Here is a 27,208-nt window from a genome sequence, read left to right on the forward strand (position 1 = left end):
AGCCCCCCAGTAAGTGATGTGCCCACGCAGACCCCCAGTAAGTAGTGTGCCCACCCAACCCCCCAGTAAGTAGTGTGCCTCACACAGCCCCCCAGTAAGTAATGTCCCCACACCGCCCCCAGTAATGTGCCCACTCGTCCCCCCAGTAAGTAATGTGCCCACTCGTCCCCCCAGTAAGTAATGTGCCCACTCGTCCCCCCAGTAAGTAATGTCCCCACACAGCCCCCCAGTGAGTAATGTACCCACACAGCCCCCCAGTAAGTAATGTCCCCACACAGCCCCCCAGTAAGTAATGTCCCCACACAGCCCCTTAGTAAGTAATGTACCCACCCAGCCCCATAATAAGTAATGTGCCCACACAGGCCCCAGTAAGTAATGTCCTCACACAGCCCCCCAGTAAGTAATGTCCCCACACAGACTCCCAATATGTAATGTCCTCACACAGCCCCCATATTCTCCCCCTTCCCTGGCCCCTGTCAAGTCTCCCCCCTCACCTCACTGATGCAGCTCTCTCCGTGTGTTCACTGCTTTCCCCGGCAGGTCATGTGACCATGACATCATCAAAGGTCCTTCAGCCTCCAGGGAACACAGTGTGTGCAAATGTTTTCATCATGATCTGTGTCCCGAGGATACAGATCGTGATGAGAGAGGGGAGAAATCTCCCGGGCAGCGGGCTGATGTCCTGCTGACCCGGGGAGATCCGGGGCACCGGCCAAAAGATCTGGTGCATGAACCTGGTACAATTGGTCCTGGGGCCCGAGTGGGCCCCTCCAGTACCCTGGGGCCCTGGCACTTGCCCAGGTTAGCCGGGTGCTGGGCCCGCTGCAGGTCAAATGTAGCCCGCAGGCCATCAGGTTGCTTGTCCCTGCCCTGCCCCTAGTGCAGCAGCAGGGCGGCGATTTTATTAAGTTTTTGCTGTAATTTGTGGCAAAAATGCAATAACACATGTGAGCAGTAAGCACGCAGTGCTATAGGATCTTCCTTGTACAGCTGGGCTGCTCAAAAACCTGTGATAATCAAAAAAAAGTAAAAAAAAAAAAATAAAAAAAAGATCTTACCACCAAGGAATCGTGTGGTAATATGATCAGATGAAGTGATCACCATGTCACGTTTAAGAACATAGGAAATAAACAACGGCGGTGTGGCTCAGAGTACTGCATGGTGAAAAATACTGACGTCAGTTATGTGTAGATATCTAAGTGCCAATAACCCTCCACCAGTTAGGGGATGCACCACATCTTACCGCCAGAGCACAATGCCGTGTCCAGGTGTACTGCAGGTATATGGTGCAGTTCATATACGGTGCATGGTGGGTTGTGTAGCCATTCGTCTTGAGAATACACTAAGGGATATATGGCACCATGCACAGTTCTGTTAGAGGGAGGGCTGCGATCAGTAAGGACTATATAATATTTCCATGCATCATGTGAATAATGCGTATATTGGGATTACAAGGCTTACCTCGATGTGGGTTAATCGGGAGTGGCGATAACCTATAGAATGGGTCCCATCCGATAAGTGTTGGTAGGGACCCTGGCGCCTATATGCCTGGGCGCCAAGGTAGGAGTGTCCTGACTCGGAACAGTCTGTATACCATATGAACCTTATTGGTGGAACCTGATGATAACAGATTTTTATATATGGTTTTCTCTTCTTGTTGTTTAGGTCTATTGTACCCCTGATGAGCTTGTGGTATGCAGGCGAAACACGCCATGTAGGGTCTTGACCACATAAGAGTATAACATATCTACATACCTACTCAAACACGGTGTCAGTATTTCTCATGTGTAACCTAACATTTGAGTAAACTATATAACCGAATTTTCTTCTACCCTCTCTCTTTAGTGCAGGAATTAACGGCCGAACACAGGGTGAGGTTCCAGACTGGTGGCAGCTTCATAGGGCTGCAATCCCGTGATGAGGCTTTAGGGTGTATCTAGATCCCTGCCCCCTCTCTCTATTAAGGAAAAATAGGATATCAGGGGGAACCCGTGTAACACTTTCGAGGTTATCCCCCTCTCCCTGCCTCTACATTTTTAATCAAATTTGACTATACTTACCTCTTACTGTCCTTTGGTGTCTCCCTCTTCACTTCTGTGTTTGCTCCTTGGTTTTTTTCTCATCGGTTAATACCTACCTTTAGTACCTGCTCAGCTGCCTGCAATACTGGACAGGCGTGCAGTGAATCATTTAGGTTTGGAGAACCACTAGGACTTGGATACAGCATTTTAGTATGAAAGGTCTCATGTTTTTACATACACCATTTTTGGGTGTTTTGCTGACTGACACAGCCCCGTGAGGGCTGCTATCTCTTTTTTCCAAAATATTTTTGTGGATCTCTATCTTTGTGTATTGGATTATATTAAAAGTTAAGTTTTAAATTGTCTTATCACCTTCCGTGTGCTTTCTAGTTGGATTCAGATTGGTGAAGGGGGTAGGAGGTCTATACTATCCTCCCCAGTATACTACGCTAATATACAGTATAGTGTAAATAGGAAGAGGACTTTAATAAATAAACACACAAACATAACAGTCGGAGGGGATGCAGGATTGCACACATTAAGAAAAGAAACCTCATGCAATAATTATAGTAACACATTACGGTCATTAAGGTCGTTCAGACCAAGTGTACCTAATGCATTGCATCTCATAATCCATATAGCCTCATGACGTAAAAAAGCTTTTTTAACCCCTTCCCGACGCGGGCCGAGCCCTCTCCATAGCCGGTAAGTCTTTGCTGCATATTGCGGGTGTTTTCTCCGCGATCGCCGCCGGCAATGCTGCCGGCGGCTTCAAAGAGATGGCGCCGCATGGGCGCCACCATCTTGTTGTGGATCGCTGCTCCCCGATGACGTCATGGGGAGCGGCGATCCGTCGCCATGGTAACCTCGGGTGTTCCGAACACCCGAGGCTACTTCGTTTTAACCCATGCATTACAATGTGCTAATTGCACATTGTAATGCATGGGGAGTAAAATCCACATATACTGCCATACTGTAGTATGGCAGTATATGATAGGATCGATCAGACTACCTAGGGTTAGAGTACCCTAGGGAGTCTGAAAAATAGTAAAAGTAAAAATAAAAAAAAGTTTAAAAAAAAAAAATTATAATAAAAAAAACTAAAAATTCAAATCACCCCCCTTTCCCTAGAACTGATATAAAAATAAATAAACAGTAAAAATCATAAACACATTAGGTATCGCCGCGTCCGAAAATGCCCGATCTATCAAAATATGATAATGTTTTTTCACTATGTTTAACCCCGTAACGGAAAATAGCGTCCAAAGTCGAAAATGGCATTTTTTTGCCATTTTGAAAAATATAAAAAAATTAATAAAAAGTGATCAAAAGGTCGCACAGTCCCAAAAATTATAGTATTGAAAACGGCATCAAAATTCGCAAAAAATGACACTATCCACAGCTCCGTACACCAAAGTATAAAAAAGTTATTGGCCCCAGAAGATGGCAAAATAAAAAAAAAATATTTTGTACAGGAGGTTTTAATTTTTTTAAATGTATGAAAACATTATAAAACCTATACAAATTTGGTATCCACGTGATCGTACCGACCCAAAGAATAAAGTAGACATGTCAATTGGGATGCAGAGTGAAAGCTGTAAAATCCAAGCCCACAAGAATACATCACAAATGTGGTTTTTCACCATTTTCACTGCATTTGGAATTTTTTTCCCGCTTCCCAGTACACGCCATAGAATATTAAATACCGTCACTATGAAGTGCAATTTGTTACGCAGAAAATAAGCCATAACACAGCTCTTTATGTGGAAAAATAAAAAAGTTATAGATTTTTGAAGTTGGTGAGTGAAAAATGGAAGTGAAAAAACTAAAAAAGGCCAAGTCGTTAAGGGGTTAACAATCTCCGCTCCCAAGATTCCTACCTACCCACTCACATTCATGGAGTGAATGTGCTCTCTGAATCTTGTGAAGAAATTCATAATGGTTTTGCCAAAATAGAACCTGTGCCAGGAGCAAAACAAAATGTTTACTACAAATGAGTTTCTACAAGTAATTAAGTTTTTGACATTAATCATATCCCCCTATAGACACCTGAAAATTAAGCTTACAAAAATTGCAATGCCCACATTTATGGTTCGACTTTGTGATTCCATCATTTAGCCAGGTTTGTCTCAGAATAGAATATCTACTCTGGGCTAGTTGTGTCTTTAAAAAAAAAATCACTGAAGAGCTATATTGGTGAGACACCTCTGACTACAGTATTGAAGACATCTGACTGGAGTAGTCATGCAGGTAGATAAAAAATAACTTTTATTAGAAAACTATTTAAAAAAATAAAAACCCAGTGTGAAATAAACGTACAATGTAACAAAAGTGTCCGATGTGTTAAATGACACTCTTAAGAGCAAGAAGTTACATATGACCGTGGCTATAGTAGAATGCCGCGGACAAGTCGTAGTGATTCACTTCTAGTGTGGGCAAAATGATCAGGGTTAATGTAGGGGCAGTTTGTGTTAAGCTGCCGTACGACACCTCGGTACAATGAGGTCGTACTACCTATAGTCCTATTGCCCACTAATCAGCTCTAAATAGCTACGCATAGCTTTAGTCTCATAATACCATAAGCTCAAGCTCTACGCGTTTCGCCCAAGATAGATGGGCTCATCAGGAGCCATGGAGCTGGGAAACAAAATGCTGACATGTATAATCTAGCACATACAGACAGAGACAACACAAAATATAGAACGCTGGCATCCTGATGGTGGGCACCGGCGTGTAATAGTCGTAGCCGCTGGTGCGGCGGATCAGCTGGCCTTATATTCAGCATGACTCTGCCCCCCGGCTAGTGGGGGATTAGACACTGGATGATGCTCAGGACCACCCACCTATCAGGGAAAATTGTGTGTGAGCTGGTCCAGCTCGGCACTGCTAAAAGGGTATGAGCAGCGGTGACCGGCGGCAGCTAACTGTGGAAACCCCGCCCCCTCATGTACCAGCGGACAGGTAAGAGATGATTCACATGACAGGATAAATAGATAAAGCAATTATAAGGGACCACCCGGGTATGAACACAAGGTGGGACACTCATAAATCAGACCAGGAAAACGGGAAAAGTTATCCCATGATGCTCATCAATGAGAATGTATGGACACAAGGTACATTATATAACAAGCATGTACTGAAGAAACAGTGGGGCACATTTACTTACCTGGCCCATTCGCGATCCAGCGGCGCGTTCTCTGCGCTGGATTCGGGTCCGGACGGGATTTCTTAAGGTAGTTGCGGTGACGTCCACCAGGTGGCGCTGCTGCGCTGAAGAGCATCGGAACGCACACTGGAATACACCGAGCCGGGCTGAGTAAAGGTAAGTCCAATTTTCGCAACACATTTTTTTTTTTAAATGCGGCGGTTTTTCCGAATCCGCCGGGTTTTCGTTTGGCCACGCCCCCTGATTTCCATCTCTTGCATGCCGGCGCCGATGCGCCACAATCCGATCGCGTGCGCCAAAATCCCGGGGCAATTCATGGAAAATCGGCGCAAATTTGAAATATTTGGGTACACATCGGGAAATTGCAAATCGAGCCCTTAGTAAATGACCCCCAGTGAATCCGATGTACGTTCACTGCAATCATAGTGACCTTCATTCAAAATACTAAATCATTATAAACACTCTAGTGTCTTAGATATATTGGGCATCATGTATTTGGAACTGAGAGTCATATAAAGGGTGCAAATGATATTGCATCATTCAGACCATACGGCTTTGTGCATCTCATCCGGAAGATACATTGAGATTCTTTTCTCAGGATATTATTATTCCAATCCCCTCTTCTAGAAGAAGGCCGAATTCTCTCAATTCCCTGAAACCTCAGGGCATTGAGATCACCACCATGACATTGGTGAATATGGTTAGCCAAGGGTCTATCCTCGCCTTTTCTGATATTCCCAATGTGGTCAAGGATTCTCATCTCTGAATTCTTTGATGGTTTTACCCACATAATTTAAGGGACATGGGCAGGTTGCAAGATAAACCACCCCCATTGTCCTAAAGTTGATGAATTCTCGAATTCTGGTATGTAGTGCATTTCAGGGGGGGTGCATTTCAATCCTGTGTTTTTGATCCTGGTCATGTTTCAAAATATCCCAAAATTTCCTCAGAATGTTATTAATTTCTTGAGCTTTTTCATCAAACGTAGCGATGAGTCTGATTTTATTGTCACCATCACTACGTTGCTTTGGGATAAACAGTGAGGATCGATCTTGGTCTCTAGCATAGGACCTTGCCTCATCCAGAATTTTTTCAGGATATCCCCCATTCATCGTGTATTCAATTCCCAGGCCTTTATTTCAAAGTCAGGGATAGAGGAACAGTTCCTCCTAATTCGGAGGAACTGTCCCTTTGGGATTCCCTTCTTCAAAGCTGGTGGATGATGGCTTTGCCACATGAGTAGATTGTTTGAGGCAGTTTGCTAACGATAGACCGAAGTACCAAGGCTACCATCATTCATGATGGTGAAGGAGAGATCCAGAAAAGAGATCATTTCTGATTGGATCTCTGAAGTCATTCTGATGCCCAGATTGTTGTTGTTCAGGACCGTCACAAACTCAGAGAATGATTCTCTGGTGTCTGTCCATAGCAGCAGGACATCATCTATAAATCTTGTCCAAAGACATATCTTAGATGTCCATTCATCCATTTCCGCAGTGAAGACGAAGCGCTCCTCCCACCAGCCCAGGAACAAGTTAGAATATGTGGGACCCGCTGGGCTCCCCATTGCAGTGCCCCTGAGCTGGTGGAAAAAGCGTCCGTCAAACAAGAAGTAGTTGTGTTCTAATATGAACACCAGAAGGTCCATAATCAGTTGGTTGTGATTGGACAAATGAGAACCTCTCGTAGATAAAAAATGTTTAACCCCCAGACAGCCTTTATCGTGCGGAATGGAACTATATAATGCTTCTACATCTAAGCTTGCCAGCAAAGTTCCCTGTGGGACTGTGATGTCATCGATTTTCCTGAGAACGTCCATGGTGTCGCACACGTAAGATGGCAATGCCAACACAAACGGACATAGAACCTTGTCTACATATGTGGATATCCCCTGTGTTAGGCTGTTAATCCCTGACACTATTGGACGACCCTTTGATACACCTTATGTATTTTGGGTAGACAATAAAAGGTCGCAATAGTGGGATATTTGGGCATCAGGAAATCGAATTCTTGCTTGCTGATTAAGCCCATCTGTAGTGCTGGATCCAATATATTCAGTAGTTGGATGGCAAATGTTTGAGTGGGATCCTGGGGTAGGATTCTGTAACAATCATTGTCCCTTAGTAGTGACTGGCACATGGCTTTATAGTCAATTTTGTCCATGAGTACCACATTACCCCCCTTATTTGACGATTTTATAATAATTGATTGATCTTTTTCTAAATATTCCTCAAAAATATTAAGAGCACTGGTATCGAAGACAGGGGGTGTAGATTTGCTCTTATTCTTGAGGTCAGTAAATGGGCCCTCCCCCAAGTTCCTTTGGCCCTGTTCTCAGAGTTCCTCAAGTGTTTTTAGGTTAGAGAGATCAGATTCATCAATGCCTAGTGTTTGACATGTTTTACGGTCATTCATGGCCATAAATTTGGCCCATCTTAGTTTACAAGTGAATAATGCCAGATCTTTGACCCACATAAATAAGTGAAATTTTGATGTTGGGACAAATGATAAGCCTTTGGCTAAGAGTTGTAGTTCCACAGTTGTAAGGGGGCGTTTAGAGAGGTTAATTATCTGCAATTCATCATTCATGTTGTTAGATGAATGCCCTGTGTCTTTCTGGTGCTCCTTTGCTGAAGCACTGTGGTGGGTAAGTGCTGGGGACGCTAGGGTGGTGGTTGATCTCTGCGTTTGCTTAAGAGGTATTGGGTTATTGGGGGGACCTGGGACAAAAAAGGTTTATCACTGTCCTGATAGTCTGCTGTTCCTCTTCCTCTACCTCTTGGTCTCCCACCTCTACCTCTAGCTCCCCCTCTTGGTTTCCCTCTTTTATTCCTATTGTCGCTCTTGTGTCTCGTGTTTGATTTTTCAGTGTCTGATATTTCGTATTCAGACGCTGAGTTGTCAGATTCACATATAGTTTGTGCTAGGGTGGTGGCATCATACACTCTATTTTCCTTAAAATCTGCTAGATCTCTTAAATATTGAAAATGTTTCCTATTCTTTATATAGTTGGTGTATTTCTCAATGTCTGATTGCAGATTCCTTTCTCTTTTTTTTTAAACTCTGAATCTGAGGAGAAGGACTTTGCACTTGTAATAGCCTCCTTTGGAGTGTCTATCAAGTGCTAGCTTCTCTTCCTCTAAGAGTAGTCCAATCAGTCTGAGAGAGTTGTGTCTTTAGAGTGGGACATCTCCTCTGACAGTTTTCTGGCTGGAAAGGCACATACATGTCCACTTCTCCGGTTTCTCGACCCATATGCCACTGGGTGAGTTGAGTGTGGAGTGGGGCAGGCGGTGGGTGGGCACAGTCGTGAACACTCCAGCCACTATGGCCTCAAGTGGAAAACTAGTAGAGATTATAGCAGGAATCTCCTCTGCATGACTCTACTCAGAGGCTGGAGATAAAAAAAAACATTGCCTTCTGGGAAATTAAAAGTAATAGATACACTTTTTTTATTCCAGTATTGAGTTTTAATTTACAAGATTTGGAAACATGAAATCATGCTGTAGTATACTGCTGAGTTATTATAATAATAACATTTATAAAGTGTTCTCCACATCTGTGTGAATGGTATAAATATGGTGAAGTTACAGGAGCCTTCTGAGTAATTTATGATTACAGTAAATATTATATATACATTATAATTACTGTACATTCCATAGTCAGGAGATTGTGATAGCTAAACATTTAATTAAGAAGTTAATAGAATTTATCCAAGAAGATAAAGGAAAATTAATGCCACATTGAATAGAATACTAAAAAAAAATCAATAATGAAAAAAGTCATCATAATGTACATTTATATTCTTCCTTTTCTATAGATTATTACTGACAAGTAGTTAAACAAAAGAGAAGCCGACAAATAAAGAATGAAAACTAGAACACAACATAAAACATTACCCACGGTATATACTACTACTGTTCTGACAATATCTATGGAATGAAGGATGAAGATTTGGACAGGACAAACATGTGTTTAGTGATTAACCTAAGATATCCAGATGCAGGTAATGCAGATCATGTTATAAGGGCAGCTATCATCAAAAAATGAGAAAAATATTACAAAATAGAAAAGTTACAAAATCTTATATTTTTTATTATGGATGATTGAAAAATGAAAAACAATGTAAAGAGTAAGGCAAAATGCTGTCACAAAGCCACAATCTACAATAATTTAAATAATTTCGGAAATAATTTTTTAAAATTCTCCAATATCTACATATTCTGCTCTAACAACCACAATCAGAAATAACTCTGATCATGGGTGTTATCATGCCCTTATATGCTGTGTTAAAACATGACCACACCATGTAAGGGGCTTGTAGGTGCCTTCCCCTTACTATCAGACTCCCTGTGCCACTTAACAGGGAATCCAATCATTCATATGGCAATCCTTAACCCCTTTTTCGTTTTTGCGTTTTTATTTTTCACTCCCCACCTTCAAAAATCTATAACTTTTTTATTTTTCCATGTACAGAGCTGTGTGATGTCTTATTTTCTGCGTAACAAATTGCAATTCGTAGTGATTGAATCACAGGTATCGTTGGGGAGAAAAAATTATATAAAATATAACTTTTAATAATTATACATTAAAATACAAACTCTCCAATGTGTGCAACCGTGTGTGCAGGATCGATGGGGACGTGCCACACTGTCGCACTTATTAGATAAAAACGGACTGTTCCAGCTCAGAGAGTATGACCCACATGTATCATTGGTAGGTATTTGTCAACTCAGTGGCCGGGAGGCAGGTACATCTATAGTGTGGAAAGATGTTCCCGTTGTCTCGTACTCTATTATGAATACATTGAGGCAGTTTCGGGGGGTAATTCCCTGAATGTAACAAGTCCTAATGTGCTACATATACTAGTGTCCTAATTTCTCATCACTCCACCTCTACGCGTTTCGCCCCTGATAGTGGGGCTCGTCAGGAGACACCTAGAGGATGAGGTATATAGAATGAAGATTAGTATCCTCAATTCATGAAGGACATATACAGAACAAAAGAAAGAACGCTGGCGTCCTGATGGTGGGCGCCAGCGTATGATAGTAGTAGCCGCCGGCGCGGCGGAGCAGCTGGAATATAAATTCGGCAGGCTCCGCCTTGTGGGCCGGGCACTTCACCTCATTGGAGAAGATTCCAGTCCCGTCCAATGGAGTCCATGGGTGGTGCTTATGACGTCATGGACCCACCCACTTCAACATGATTGGTTGGCACATCCCGGTAGGTGGTAGCTGACTAGCCAAGCCACGCCCCACCAAGTCGTGACACTGTGAGATCGCCGTTGCGGGAATATAGAACGCAGCGGCAGTGGGCGGTGACAATAACAGACCGTCCAGAACCTCAGCGTCTGGGAAGAGATGATCCCTTCATTATTAGGGGCGTGCCTGGGTGTCATTACTCCGGTAAATATCATGTCTCTGGACTGCGACTCTCTGGACCGCGACTGGAAAAATAGCAGGGTAATACATGATATACGGGAAGAACGATACAGCCCTGTATATCAAAATGTACGTATCCAGAACATTAGATCTGATTTTCATATCGATACATCAGATCATCATATCTATGCATCAGGCCATCATACCGATGCGTCAGTACAACACAGATGGATGTGTCTATCAATCAAGTGTATTGAATAAAGAGCAGTAGTGAAAATGCCGTAGCACACATAATGGGGTATAAAGCCCTTATTGTGCTATCCTCAAGAAATAACTGTAGAGGGGGCTAGTTTAAATAAATGGTGCGAAGGAGATGTTATCATTTAGACCCTCCGGTTTCACACACTTCATGCGGAAGATCCATTGGGCTTCCTTCCTCAGGATGTTATTATTCCAGTCCCCTCTTCTGGGAGACGGTCGAACTTTCTCAATGCCCTGAAATTTCAGGGCCTCCAGATTTCCGCCATGGTATTTGTGGACGTGGTTGGCCAAGGGTCTGTCCTCTTCTCTTCTGATGTTACCTATGTGGTCCAGGATCCTAACCCTGAATTCTTTGATGGTTTTCCCCACATAGTTCAGAGGACATGGACACGTGGCTACGTAAACAACCCCCATGGTACGGCAGTTGATAAATTCACGGTTCTGGTAGGAAACCCCCGTGGTTACGCTGCAGAAGGATTTGCTTTGGTTTATATGTTTGCATGCCCTGCAGTCTCCACATCTATAGGTCCCTTTGATCCTATTTTTGTGGAGCCAGGTATTATCTGATGCGATCGGTGCCAGATGGCTATGGACTAACCGGTCGCCCAGATTCTTGCCCCTTCTGTAGGTAATTGCTGGATGGATATCAATCCTGTCTTTTAGATCTTTATCATGACAAAGGATCCCCCAGAATTTCTTCAGTACGTTTTTCACCTCTGGGGCTTTGTCATCAAATGTTCCTATAAGTCTGATCTTATTGTCACCATCCTCTTTTTGCCTAGGGACCAATAAGGCAGTTCTATTCAAGCCCCTAGCGTGACTTTTTGCCTCATCCAATACATTTTCAGGGTACCCCCTCTTTAAAAATCGTTTCTTCAAGTCTCCTGCCTTCAAATCAAAGTCAGGTTGGGAAGAACAGTTTCTCCTGATACGCAGGAACTGTCCTTTGGGTATCCCCCTTTTCAGTGTTGGTGGGTGATAACTCTGCCACATTAAAAGGTTATTAGAGGCGGTCGGTTTACGGAACACTGAGGTTTCCAAACAACCTTCTCCTGTAATTGTTATGAGGAGATCAAGAAATGAGATCGTCTCAGACTGGATTTCCGAGGTCAATCTGATACCCAGATTATTCTCATTGAGGGTATTAACAAAGGCAGAGAAGGATTCTTTCGTGTCCATCCATAGAAGTAGGACATCGTCTATGAATCTAATCCATAGACCAATCTTTGATGTCCACACTCCCATCTCCTCTGCAAAGACGAAACGCTCCTCCCACCAGCCCAGGAACAAATTGGCGTATGTGGGAGCCATCGGGCTCCCCATCGCAGTGCCCCTGAGCTGGTGGAAGAAGCGTCCGTCGAACAAAAAGTAATTGTGTTCAAGTATAAAGGTAAGGAGGTCCATGATGAACTGGTTGTGATTGACCAGGTGTGAGCCTCTAGTGGAGAGGAAGTATTTCACTCCCATCCGGCCCTTATCGTGTGGGATAGAACTATACAGAGCTTCTACGTCTAAGCTGGCCAAAAAAGTACCCTGGGGGACCGTGATGTCGTCTAGTCTCCTCAGAACATCCATCGTGTCTCTCACATACGATGGGAGAGCTAGTACAAACGGACGCAAAATCCTGTCCACATAGGTAGAGATGCCTTGGGTTAGGCTATTTATGCCTGAGACAATAGGGCGTCCCTTAAGGGGGGGGTAGCCCTTATGCACCTTCGGTAAACAGTAGAAGGTTGCAATGGTAGGATATTTAGGCAGCAGAAAGTCAAACTCCCGTTGATCGATCAGGCCTGTTTCCATGGCCATGGACAAGATTCTGCGTAGTTGCACTGCAAACATCTGGGACGGGTCTTGCTGCAGCACCCTGTAACATTCCTTATCCCAGAGAATAGATTGGCACATAAGTTTATAGTCATTCCTTTCCATCAAAACCACATTTCCCCCTTTGTCTGATGCTTTTATAACAATGGAGTGATCGTTTTCCAAAGACAAGAGGGCATGTATCTGGTTCCTATTGAGGTTAGATCTTGACCTATCTGACCCCGATATGGCACACAGTTCCTTTATGACCAACTCCTCAAAAATGTCAATCGTGCTTGTGTCAAATACTGGGGGGTTGGCTCTGCTCTTATTTCTTAGGTCTGTAAATGGACCCTCTCCTGGAGCCCTCTGACCCTCATCCCAGAGCCCCTCCAGCATTCTGAGGTTTGTTAGATCGGATTCTTCTATACCTAGGGTTCTACAGGTTTTGCGATCATTTATGGTCATAAATTTTGCCCATCTTAGTTTACGGGTAAAAAGTGCTAGATCCTTGACCCATGTGAACTGATCAAACCTACACGTGGGTACAAAGGAAAGCCCTTTGGCCAGCACTTGAGTTTCATACATGGAAAGTGAACGTTTAGAAAGATTGATAATCTGTAAATCGTCTCCCACATTGGTGGTCGTCATGGATGCTTCCTCCTGGGTTTCTAGTCTGTCCATAATCGGATCGGTGGGGTGTGGAGTGTGTAGCTCTAGGGTGGTGGTTGGTCCTTGCGTTCTCGCAAAAGGTATTGGGTGATGGGGGGGACCTGTGACAAAAAAGGCTGTTCAGTGCCCGGGGTCCCTGATGATCCTCTCCCTCTGCCTCTTGCTCTCCCCCTGCCACCTCTGTTACGTGCTCCACCTCTAGGGGTCCCTCTTTGTTTATTTCTATTGTCACTTTTTTTGGGGTTTGATCTTTCAGTGTCGGACAGTTCGTATTCCGATGCTGAATTCTCCGATTCAGAGACCGACTGTGCAAGGGTTATAGAGTCGTATGCTCTATTCTCTTTGAAGTCCGCTAGATCTCTTAAATATTGGAAATGTTTTTGGTTTTTTATGAAATTAGTGTATTTCTCAATCTCTGATTGTAGACTCCTTTCTCTTTTCTCAAATTCACTGTCAGAGGAGAAAGATCTGGCATTGGAGATAGCCTCTTTTAGTCGTGATGCATGTTTCTCCAAGGCCCCCTTTTCCTCCTCCAACAGAAATCCAATGAGTCTTAAAGAGCTGTCTGTAACCTCTTTTTCCCACTTAGTGACTAAAGAGGGATTCCTAAACCGTTTGGCCGGTAGGATTGGATTGCGAAGACCTCTAGGAACAATTTTATTGTTTAAATAATTCGTGAGTCCTTGAATCTCCCACCAAGATCTCGTGTATTCTTTGTACACGGTCGTGAGGTGTTTGAAAGCACCTTTAATGGATGTCGGTGTTGTGTTTAATGGTAATTCTGTTTCGGAAAACACATTTTTGGCTTCATTCAGCCACTGCTCAGTATTTATATCACTTAACAGGAACCCTGCCATGTAGTTGACAATAAAATTATGCTCGAGAAAATTGGAATTGAAATCACTGAGGAGCTGGGTTTGGTATCACCCAAGGATACACAAAAACGAGAGAATCACAGGTATCGTTGGGGAGAAAAAATTATATAAAATATAACTTTTAATAATTATACATTAAAATAAAAACTCTCCAATGTGTGCAACGGACTGTTCCAGCTCAGAGAGTATGACCCACATGTATCATTGGTAGGTATTTGTCAACTCAGTGGCCGGGAGGCAGGTACATCTATAGTGTGGAAAGATGTTCCCGTTGTCTCGTACTCTATTATGAATACATTGAGGCAGTTTCGGGGGGTAATTCCCTGAATGTAACAAGTCCTAATGTGCTACATATACTAGTGTCCTAATTTCTCATCACTCCACCTCTACGCGTTTCGCCCCTGATAGTGGGGCTCGTCAGGAGACACCTAGAGGATGAGGTATATAGAATGAAGATTAGTATCCTCAATTCATGAAGGACATATACAGAACAAAAGAAAGAACGCTGGCGTTCTGATGGTGGGCGCCAGCGTATGATAGTAGTAGCCGCCGGCGCGGCGGAGCAGCTGGAATATAAATTCGGCAGGCTCCGCCTTGTGGGCCGGGCACTTCACCTCATTGGAGAAGATTCCAGTCCCGTCCAATGGAGTCCATGGGTGGTGCTTATGACGTCATGGACCCACCCACTTCAACATGATTGGTTGGCACATCCCGGTAGGTGGTAGCTGACTAGCCAAGCCACGCCCCACCAAGTCGTGACACTGTGAGATCGCCGTTGCGGGAATATAGAACGCAGCGGCAGTGGGCGGTGACAATAACAGACCGTCCAGAACCTCAGCGTCTGGGAAGAGATGATCCCTTCATTATTAGGGGCGTGCCTGGGTGTCATTACTCCGGTAAATATCATGTCTCTGGACTGCGACTCTCTGGACCGCGACTGGAAAAATAGCAGGGTAATACATGATATACTGGAAGAACGATACAGCCCTGTATATCAAAATGTACGTATCCAGAACATTAGATCTGATTTTCATATCGATACATCAGATCATCATATCTATGCATCAGGCCATCATACCGATGCGTCAGTACAACACAGATGGATGTGTCTATCAATCAAGTGTATTGAATAAAGAGCAGTAGTGAAAATGCCGTAGCACACATAATGGGGTATAAAGCCCTTATTGTGCTATCCTCAAGAAATAACTGTAGAGGGGGCTAGTTTAAATAAATGGTGCGAAGGAGATGTTATCATTTAGACCCTCCGGTTTCACACACTTCATGCGGAAGATCCATTGGGCTTCCTTCCTCAGGATGTTATTATTCCAGTCCCCTCTTCTGGGAGACGGTCGAACTTTCTCAATGCCCTGAAATTTCAGGGCCTCCAGATTTCCGCCATGGTATTTGTGGACGTGGTTGGCCAAGGGTCTGTCCTCTTCTCTTCTGATGTTACCTATGTGGTCCAGGATCCTAACCCTGAATTCTTTGATGGTTTTCCCCACATAGTTCAGAGGACATGGACACGTGGCTACGTAAACAACCCCCATGGTACGGCAGTTGATAAATTCACGGTTCTGGTAGGAAACCCCCGTGGTTACGCTGCAGAAGGATTTGCTTTGGTTTATATGTTTGCATGCCCTGCAGTCTCCACATCTATAGGTCCCTTTGATCCTATTTTTGTGGAGCCAGGTATTATCTGATGCGATCGGTGACAGAGGGTCTAAATGATAACATCTCCTTCGCACCATTTATTTAAACTAGCCCCCTCTACAGTTATTTCTTGAGGATAGCACAATAAGGGCTTTATACCCCATTATGTGTGCTACGGCATTTTCACTACTGCTCTTTATTCAATACACTTGATTGATAGACACATCCATCTGTGTTGTACTGACGCATCGGTATGATGGCCTGATGCATAGATATGATGATCTGATGTATCGATATGAAAATCAGATCTAATGTTCTGGATACGTACATTTTGATATACAGGGCTGTATCGTTCTTCCCGTATATCATGTATTACCCTGCTATTTTTCCAGTCGCGGTCCAGAGAGTCGCAGTCCAGAGACATGATATTTACCGGAGTAATGACACCCAGGCACGCCCCTAATAATGAAGGGATCATCTCTTCCCAGACGCTGAGGTTCTGGGCGGTCTGTTATTGTCACCGCCCACTGCCGCTGCGTTCTATATTCCCGCAACGGCGATCTCACAGTGTCACGACTTGGTGGGGCGTGGCTTGGCTAGTCAGCTACCACCTACCGGGATGTGCCAACCAATCATGTTGAAGTGGGTGGGTCCATGACGTCATAAGCACCACCCATGGACTCCATTGGACGGGACTGGAATCTTCTCCAATGAGGTGAAGTGCCCGGCCCACAAGGCGGAGCCTGCCGAATTTATATTCCAGCTGCTCCGCCGCGCCGGCGGCTACTACTATCATACGCTGGCGCCCACCATCAGGACGCCAGCGTTCTTTCTTTTGTTCTGTATATGTCCTTCATGAATTGAGGATACTAATCTTCATTCTATATACCTCATCCTCTAGGTGTCTCCTGACGAGCCCCACTATCAGGGGCGAAACGCGTAGAGGTGGAGTGATGAGAAATTAGGACACTAGTATATGTAGCACATTAGGACTTGTTACATTCAGGGAATTACCCCCCGAAACTGCCTCAATGTATTCATAATAGAGTACGAGACAACGGGAACATCTTTCCACACTATAGATGTACCTGCCTCCCGGCCACTGAGTTGACAAATACCTACCAATGATACATGTGGGTCATACTCTCTGAGCTGGAACAGTCCGTTTTTATCTAATAAGTGCGACAGTGTGGCACGTCCCCATCGATCCTGCACACACGGTTGCACACATTGGAGAGTTTTTATTTTAATGTATAATTATTAAAAGTTATATTTTATATAATTTTTTCTCCCCAACGATACCTGTGATTCTCTCGTTTTTGTGTATCCTTGGGTGATACCAAACCCAGCTCCTCAGTGATTTCAATTCCAATTTTCTCGAGCATAATTTTATTGTCAACAACATGGCAGGGTTCCTGTTAAGTGATATAAATACTGAGCAGTGGCTGAATGAAGCCAAAAATGTGTTTTCCGAAACAGAATTACCATTAAACACAACACCGACGTCCATTAAAGGTGCTTTCAAACACCTCACGACCGTGTACAAAGAATACACGAGATCTTGGTGGGAGATTCAAGGACTCACGAATTATTTAAACAATAAAATTGTTCCTAGAGGTCTTCGCAATCCAATCCTACCGGCCAAACGGTTTAGGAATCCCTCTTTAGTCACTAAGTGGGAAAAAGAGGTTACAGACAGCTCTTTAAGACTCATTGGATTTCTGTTGGAGGAGGAGAAGGGGGCCTTGGAGAAACATGCATCACGACTAAAAGAGGCTATCTCCAATGCCAGATCTTTCTCCTCTGACAGTGAATTTGAGAAAAGAGAAAGGAGTCTACAATCAGAGATTGAGAAATACACTAATTTCATAAAAAACCGAAAACATTTCCAATATTTAAGAGATCTAGCGGACTTCAAAGAGAATAGAGCATACGACTCTATAACCCTTGCACAGTCGGTCTCTGAATCGGAGAATTCAGCATCGGAATACGAACTGTCCGACACTGAAAGATCAAACCCCAAAAAAAGTGACAATAGAAATAAACAAAGAGGGACCCCTAGAGGTGGAGCACGTAACAGAGGTGGCAGGGGGAGAGCAAGAGGCAGAGGGAGAGGATCATCAGGGACCCCGGGCACTGAACAGCCTTTTTTGTCACAGGTCCCCCCCATCACCCAATACCTTTTGCGAGAACGCAAGGACCAACCACCACCCTAGTGCTACACACTCCACACCCCACCGATCCGATTATGGACAGACTAGAAACCCAGGAGGAAGCATCCATGACGACCACCAATGTGGGAGACGATTTACAGATTATCAATCTTTCTAAACGTTCACTTTCCATGTATGAAACTCAAGTGCTGGCCAAAGGGCTTTCCTTTGTACCCACGTGTAGGTTTGATCAGTTCACATGGGTCAAGGATCTAGCACTTTTTACCCGTAAACTAAGATGGGCAAAATTTATGACCATAAATGATCGCAAAACCTGTAGAACCCTAGGTATAGAAGAATCCGATCTAACAAACCTCAGAATGCTGGAGGGGCTCTGGGATGAGGGTCAGAGGGCTCCAGGAGAGGGTCCATTTACAGACCTAAGAAATAAGAGCAGAGCCAACCCCCCAGTATTTGACACAAGCACGATTGACATTTTTGAGGAGTTGGTCATAAAGGAACTGTGTGCCATATCGGGGTCAGATAGGTCAAGATCTAACCTCAATAGGAACCAGATACATGCCCTCTTGTCTTTGGAAAACGATCACTCCATTGTTATAAAAGCATCAGACAAAGGGGGAAATGTGGTTTTGATGGAAAGGAATGACTATAAACTTATGTGCCAATCTATTCTCTGGGATAAGGAATGTTACAGGGTGCTGCAGCAAGACCCGTCCCAGATGTTTGCAGTGCAACTACGCAGAATCTTGTCCATGGCCATGGAAACAGGCCTGATCGATCAACGGGAGTTTGACTTTCTGCTGCCCAAATATCCTACCATTGCAACCTTCTACTGTTTACCGAAGGTGCATAAGGGCTACCCCCACCTTAAGGGACGCCCTATTGTCTCAGGCATAAATAGCCTAACCCAAGGCATCTCTACCTATGTGGACAGGATTTTGCGTCCGTCTGTACTAGCTCTCCCATCGTATGTGAGAGACACGATGGATGTCCTAAGGAGACTAGACGACATCACGGTCCCCCAGGGTACTTTTTTGGCCAGCTTAGACGTAGAAGCTCTGTATAGTTCTATCCCACACGATAAGGGCCGGATGGGAGTGAAATACTTCCTCTCCACTAGAGGCTCACACCTGGTCAATCACAACCAGTTCATCATGGACCTCCTTACCTTTATACTTGAACACAATTACTTTTTGTTCGACGGACGCTTCTTCCACCAGCTCAGGGGCACTGCGATGGGGAGCCCGATGGCTCCCACATACGCCAATTTGTTCCTGGGCTGGTGGGAGGAGCGTTTCGTCTTTGCAGAGGAGATGGGAGTGTGGACATCAAAGATTGGTCTATGGATTAGATTCATAGACGATGTCCTACTTCTATGGATGGACACGAAAGAATCCTTCTCTGCCTTTGTTAATACCCTCAATGAGAATAATCTGGGTATCAGATTGACCTCGGAAATCCAGTCTGAGACGATCTCATTTCTTGATCTCCTCATAACAATTACAGGAGAAGGTTGTTTGGAAACCTCAGTGTTCCGTAAACCGACCGCCTCTAATAACCTTTTAATGTGGCAGAGTTATCACCCACCAACACTGAAAAGGGGGATACCCAAAGGACAGTTCCTGCGTATCAGGAGAAACTGTTCTTCCCAACCTGACTTTGATTTGAAGGCAGGAGACTTGAAGAAACGATTTTTAAAGAGGGGGTACCCTGAAAATGTATTGGATGAGGCAAAAAGTCACGCTAGGGGCTTGAATAGAACTGCCTTATTGGTCCCTAGGCAAAAAGAGGATGGTGACAATAAGATCAGACTTATAGGAACATTTGATGACAAAGCCCCAGAGGTGAAAAACGTACTGAAGAAATTCTGGGGGATCCTTTGTCATGATAAAGATCTAAAAGACAGGATTGATATCCATCCAGCAATTACCTACAGAAGGGGCAAGAATCTGGGCGACCGGTTAGTCCATAGCCATCTGGCACCGATCGCATCAGATAATACCTGGCTCCACAAAAATAGGATCAAAGGGACCTATAGATGTGGAGACTGCAGGGCATGCAAACATATAAACCAAAGCAAATCCTTCTGCAGCGTAACCACGGGGGTTTCCTACCAGAACCGTGAATTTATCAACTGCCGTACCATGGGGGTTGTTTACGTAGCCACGTGTCCATGTCCTCTGAACTATGTGGGGAAAACCATCAAAGAATTCAGGGTTAGGATCCTGGACCACATAGGTAACATCAGAAGAGAAGAGGACAGACCCTTGGCCAACCACGTCCACAAATACCATGGCGGAAATCTGGAGGCCCTGAAATTTCAGGGCATTGAGAAAGTTCGACCGTCTCCCAGAAGAGGGGACTGGAATAATAACATCCTGAGGAAGGAAGCCCAATGGATCTTCCGCATGAAGTGTGTGAAACCGGAGGGTCTAAATGATAACATCTCCTTCGCACCATTTATTTAAACTAGCCCCCTCTACAGTTATTTCTTGAGGATAGCACAATAAGGGCTTTATACCCCATTATGTGTGCTACGGCATTTTCACTACTGCTCTTTATTCAATACACTTGATTGATAGACACATCCATCTGTGTTGTACTGACGCATCGGTATGATGGCCTGATGCATAGATATGATGATCTGATGTATCGATATGAAAATCAGATCTAATGTTCTGGATACGTACATTTTGATATACAGGGCTGTATCGTTCTTCCCGTATATCATGTATTACCCTGCTATTTTTCCAGTCGCGGTCCAGAGAGTCGCAGTCCAGAGACATGATATTTACCGGAGTAATGACACCCAGGCACGCCCCTAATAATGAAGGGATCATCTCTTCCCAGACGCTGAGGTTCTGGGCGGTCTGTTATTGTCACCGCCCACTGCCGCTGCGTTCTATATTCCCGCAACGGCGATCTCACAGTGTCACGACTTGGTGGGGCGTGGCTTGGCTAGTCAGCTACCACCTACCGGGATGTGCCAACCAATCATGTTGAAGTGGGTGGGTCCATGACGTCATAAGCACCACCCATGGACTCCATTGGACGGGACTGGAATCTTCTCCAATGAGGTGAAGTGCCCGGCCCACAAGGCGGAGCCTGCCGAATTTATATTCCAGCTGCTCCGCCGCGCCGGCGGCTACTACTATCATACGCTGGCGCCCACCATCAGGACGCCAGCGTTCTTTCTTTTGTTCTGTATATGTCCTTCATGAATTGAGGATACTAATCTTCATTCTATATACCTCATCCTCTAGGTGTCTCCTGACGAGCCCCACTATCAGGGGCGAAACGCGTAGAGGTGGAGTGATGAGAAATTAGGACACTAGTATATGTAGCACATTAGGACTTGTTACATTCAGGGAATTACCCCCCGAAACTGCCTCAATGTATTCATAATAGAGTACGAGACAACGGGAACATCTTTCCACACTATAGATGTACCTGCCTCCCGGCCACTGAGTTGACAAATACCTACCAATGATACATGTGGGTCATACTCTCTGAGCTGGAACAGTCCGTTTTTATCTAATAAGTGCGACAGTGTGGCACGTCCCCATCGATCCTGCACACACGGTTGCACACATTGGAGAGTTTTTATTTTAATGTATAATTATTAAAAGTTATATTTTATATAATTTTTTCTCCCCAACGATACCTGTGATTCTCTCGTTTTTGTGTATCCTTGGGTGATACCAAACCCAGCTCCTCAGTGATTTCAATTCGTAGTGATTGTATTAAATATTCCATGCCGTGTACTGGGAAGCGGGAAAAAAATTCTAAATGCTGTGAAAATGATGAAAAAACACATTTGCGCCATTTCTTGTGGGCTTGGTTTCTACAGCTTTCACTGTGCGCCCCAAATGACAGATCTACTTCATTTATTGGGTCAATACAATCACAGGGATATCAAATTTGTATAGGTTTTATAATGTTTTCATACATTTACAAAAATTAAAACCTCCTGTACAGAAAAAAAATTCTTCGTTTTACAGTGTTCTTGCGCTAATAACTTTTTCATACTTTAGTGTACAGAGCTGTGGGTGGTGTGATTTTTTGCGACTTCTGATGACATTTTCAACGATTTTATTTTTAGGACTGTTTGACCTTTTGATCACTTTTTATAGAATTTTTTCTATTTTTCAAAATGGCTAAAAAATGCAATTTGCGACTTCGGGCGCTATTTTCCGCTACGGGGTAAAACACAGTGAAAACGGTTATTATATTTTGATAGATCGGGCATTTTCGGACGCGGCGATACCTAATGTGTTTAGGATTTTTACTGTTTATTTATATTTATATCAGTTCTAGGGAAAGAGGGGCGATTTGAATTTTTACTATTTTTCAGACTCCCTAGGATACTCTAACCCTGGGTTGTCTGATTGATCCTACCATACACTGCCATACTACAGTATGGCAGTATATGTGGATTTTGCATACCATCTATTACAATGTGCAGATCACACATTGTAATAGATAGCCTCGATCTTGACAGCCTCGGATCTTTGTGTGATCCGAGGCTGTCATGACAACAGATCGCCGCTCCCCGGTGACGTCACGGGGAGTGACGATCGGAGCCAAGATGGGCGCCGCCGGCAGCTTTGCTGACGGCGATCAAAGGGTTAACACCCGCGAACCGTGCAAGCACCGATCACGGGTGTTAGCGACGGGCGTTTGCTTCATTATGAAGCAAATGCCCGGTGAGTATGAAGAGGGCTCAGCCCGTGAGCCCTCTCCATACTCCCCCATGCGCAGCAAGACGTAAGGGTACGTCTTATTGCGCTATGGGGTTAAGCCCAACGAAGGACTCCAGAGCTGCCCTATGTAAGTGCCTGCCGGATCCTTCCTCCAGCAAGATTAAAATTGTAACTGTCTGAGCTTGCATACACTTATTGCAGAGTATGTTCTTAAAAAAGTTATCAGAAGATCTTGTTACAACTTTACCAAAACACCAGCATTCTACATTAAAATAAAATAAAGCAGTAAAAACACACAATCCCCCACGTATTTGGTATTGCCGTGTCAGTTTGCTCTGCCCACTCAATGCATCTGGCATCCCAGCCTTGCCTCCTAATTGCAGGTAGCCATTGAATGTGGCAATTAGGAGACAGGGCAGGCATGCCAGATGCATGGAGTGGGCAAAGAAAACTGACTGCAGGAAGTGGGGTTGTCTGACTGCAGGAGGTGGGATTGATTGTTTGATTGCATGACTGCAATGTACAAAAGAATAAAATATGGCAATGCAAAAACTTCGATAAAAAGCGTTATTTTCAAAGTTCTAAATTCTCTACTTTTGATGCAGATAGTCCTAGTACCCAAATTAATTAATAACTTACATTTTCCAAATGCCTGTTTTATGTTGGCATGGTTTTTTAACATTCCACATATTTTACCAGAATGCTATGAGACTTAGAATTTGTGTACCATTTTTAAAATTTTTTGGAAAATCACCAAAACCATATTTAGATGGACCTGCTCAACTTTTAATTGAAGTTTGTTAACCCTTTAGGTGTTATATAGAGGTTAAAACAAAATGGAGAAAATAAAAAGGCTCCACAAAGTTTGATACCCAATTTCTCCTGAGTACACTGATATTCTATGGGTGGTGGTAATCTGCTGTATGGATGCACGGCCGGGTATAGAATGGAGGAGGAGCCATCCAGAGCAGATTTGCATTGTCAAATTGTACAGGCTATAATTTTTTTTCATGGGGACATATAGGGGCTTACATTTTTGCCACATGAGGTGCATTTTTCTGGTACATAATTTTTGGGCATCTATAGCTAATTGGTGAGATTTTATTAACTCTTTGTTGGTGGAGGAAATGAAAATCATCAATTTTAGGAAGATTTTTTGGGAGGGGTTTTTTGGCCGTTTACTAAACCAGAAAAATAGTATACTATTTTTATTCTATGGGTTGCCAGGATAACAAAAATACCTCAATTATAAAGATTTTTTTCCCCAATTTGTCTTTCCATATGCAAAACTTTTTTATTTTGCATTGTTCTTTTTAAGAAGACTTATTTTGGAGCATATAACATTTTTTAAATCACTTTTAAAAGCAATACCAAATGTGTGGGGTTTTGTGTATTTTAGTCAATTTTACTGAATAAAAACTAATTTGGAGAAAATCTTGTTCAATTTAGCTTCACCATCTTTTCAAAAAGCATAACTTTTTTAACAAATCTGGTTAAGGGTTTATTTTTTGTGACAAGAGTTGTTCTGTTTAGTGGCCTTATTTTAGAAGTTTTTAAATAACTTTTAAGAGCATTTTTTAAGGGTATTAATTACAAATTTTCTTTTTTTGGAATGTTTTTTACGTTTTCTTTTCTGGTGTTTACCTTGCGGGTCCAATAACCATTCTATTTTATGATACAGATTGTTACAGACGCAGCAATATATGTGGGGGGTTTTGTGTATTTGTGGTTTTCAAACTTTATTTCATGTTTGTATGGGAAATTGACATTTTAGGGTCTTATATTTTTATTTATTTTTTATTTATTTATGCTAATGTTTAAACTTTACTTTTTTTTACTTATACAAAATTGAACCAGTGATGCTCTGATCGCTGGTTCAAGTCCAATACACTGTTCTACAATACTAATTAACTATAGAGAAGTATAAACTGTCTGACATGCTCATGCATGTGCAATTAGTTTACTACCATACCCAGAAGGGGTCTGACTGCAGAAGAAATCGGACCTTCTTGTGATTGTGATACCAGATAAGATACAGATTCCCAACAAACAGCAGGAATATAACATCCTGGGAAATTTTCATGTCCCACTTCTAATGTGGTCTACCTGATTGTTTGCACAATATGTCCTGTGGGGGTCTTTATGTTGGAGAAACGGGACAAAAACTTAAAGCTCTGATCATCGCCACACAATAAAAAAGGAGCAGAAACATCTACCTTTGGCAAAACACTTTTGCAGTCCTGGTCATAATATCCTGGTTATGAAGGTTCTAATATTAAAGGGCAATTTCCAGTCACAAAATGAGAGATGAAAATTGTGAATACAAGTTTATTACTGTCAGGGAAATAACCCCATATTTCTCGATGTGATATGTGGTTCCAAATCATTGTATAGTACGAGCTGCTCGGTGAATCATTTAGACCTTCACATGTTTGAGAGAATTCCAATTTATTTAGGTTGCAGACAGTTTTTATAGGTTCTTGGGACAAAGGAACCTACTGACCATGCCCACATTCCAATAGCCCTCAAAAAGGAGCTATCAGTGTAAAATGATCTGTGTACACGGGGGGGGGGGCTACTAGTCTTAGTCTTTGTTAGATACATGCTAGAAGAACAGATTCAAAAGGGGATTCTAGTCCCTCACAATTCCTCCCTTTTGTGAATAATTTCAGGTACTGCTCAGGTGGTACATTGTGCTAGTCACACATCCAGGACTTATCTAACCTCTTCACCTGCTTCCCTCCTGAGCATCCTGAACATTACAGCACAACACAATTCATGTAAATCCATTGTAAAGGGCAGAATCTCTATATCCTTATACATGTCACCCTACCGACCCCTGAGTACTATTAGACATGATATGCGGCGCACACACTGTAGTAGGAGTGGTAGGAGTAATAATGTCCATAGAAGCATCAAGATACACAGATTCATGTTCAACAGCCTCTGGGTCCAGCACCGTTCTTCTTCAGCTGTCGCTGTCTCGTTGTAGTTTCTACACGTTGATGTGTCAGGGGTACTTGGGATGACCCTTCAAAAGACTCTCAGGTGTCACATCAGGACCATCTCATCACCTGGGTGCAGGTCCTCTGCTCTAGCTACTTTAGGTTCTGGAACTGAAACAGATACTTGGTTATGCACCTAATATAAAATGTATCTGCAGGTTTTGCACATCCACCAATTCTCCATGACACCTCTGGACAACCTTAGGGAAGTATATGTTCATCCATGGGACAATTCTAAAAACAACCTCAGTAGGTGAAAAGCCTTTTTAATCCCTATAGCTGTCATCAACTACATTACTACCCCAATAGGGATTTTTACTTTAGTCTCTAGAATAAGTGGACTAACATATTCCTTGATCCCTGGCTGTGGTCTTTACAGTTGCTTTAGTTACAGGATAGGGTTCAGATTACCCAGAAAAGAGGTTCACACACATAAGTACATGTTCGTAGCTACTTACCTTTGGTAGCTGTACTTAGCCAATCTGCAACCTCTGGAAGGGGTAAAGCGGCTTCGGAGTGTATATATGAGGGTTTTCACTACTCTCCCTACATTGTACTAAGCATATATAAACATACTTGTGTAAATGGACAGTAGCAAAAGTGAATCTAAGTGATACTCCATACTTATCCACCACGGAGCATATAGAGTCTTAGACTGGTGTCTCACCCTCATAGGGTAAAGGGCCCTTGGCAGACATTGCTTGTCACCTTTTTGCCATAGTCCACCCTCCATCCATGGGGTCCCAGTGTTACTCCAGTCTTGCTTCCTCACCTGTGAAGCCGGTTTCTATAAAGATAGGAGTATAGATAACCCTACTGAGCCAGCGAGGGTCACGAACTGTACTGATCCAGGCTCCTTTCCCCTAGACTTTCTAGTAACCAGTATGGTCACTTCATGTGTTATAGCTTTAGAGGTTTTATCTTCTACTGTGGACCTTTATTGTAACACTAAGGCCTCTATCAACAACTATACAACTATGAGACTTAGAAATAGCTGATAAACTTACTATATGAAGTTAGAAATCATAAGGAATCCCAAAAGACTCACATTCTTCCCCTCTGCCACTTTACACCCCTCCATCAGTGCCTTCACCTCCGCCTCCTGTACAGACAGGTAGGTTAGGAGTGGTTCTGCTGCTGTTACCTCATGTTGTGAGACTACTGCACATCTGACGTAGAATTAACCTAATTCCTGGTTTCTAAAGCAATCTACAAAAAACTCAAAATGCTGATTAATGATATATTCAGTTTTGACATATTAAAAGGTAACTGGTTCATTTATCATTAAGTTAATAGAAAATTTTAAATACAACCCGTCTACCTCATGTCTCCCCCCTTTGAATCTAGCGAAAGTAGTGGAGCTGGATTCAATGCAATACATCATAAAGAGGGCACATTATAACCAAGGTTTCTAGTCATGAAGAGGTGAAATAGTAACAGGATAGTCCAAAACTACTGCAGAAGCTTTTCATACTTAGGCAGCAGTAGGATACAAAACCA

Source organism: Engystomops pustulosus, chromosome 1 (assembly GCF_040894005.1).
Source record: "Engystomops pustulosus chromosome 1, aEngPut4.maternal, whole genome shotgun sequence".
Taxonomy (NCBI): Eukaryota; Metazoa; Chordata; class Amphibia; order Anura; family Leptodactylidae; genus Engystomops; species Engystomops pustulosus.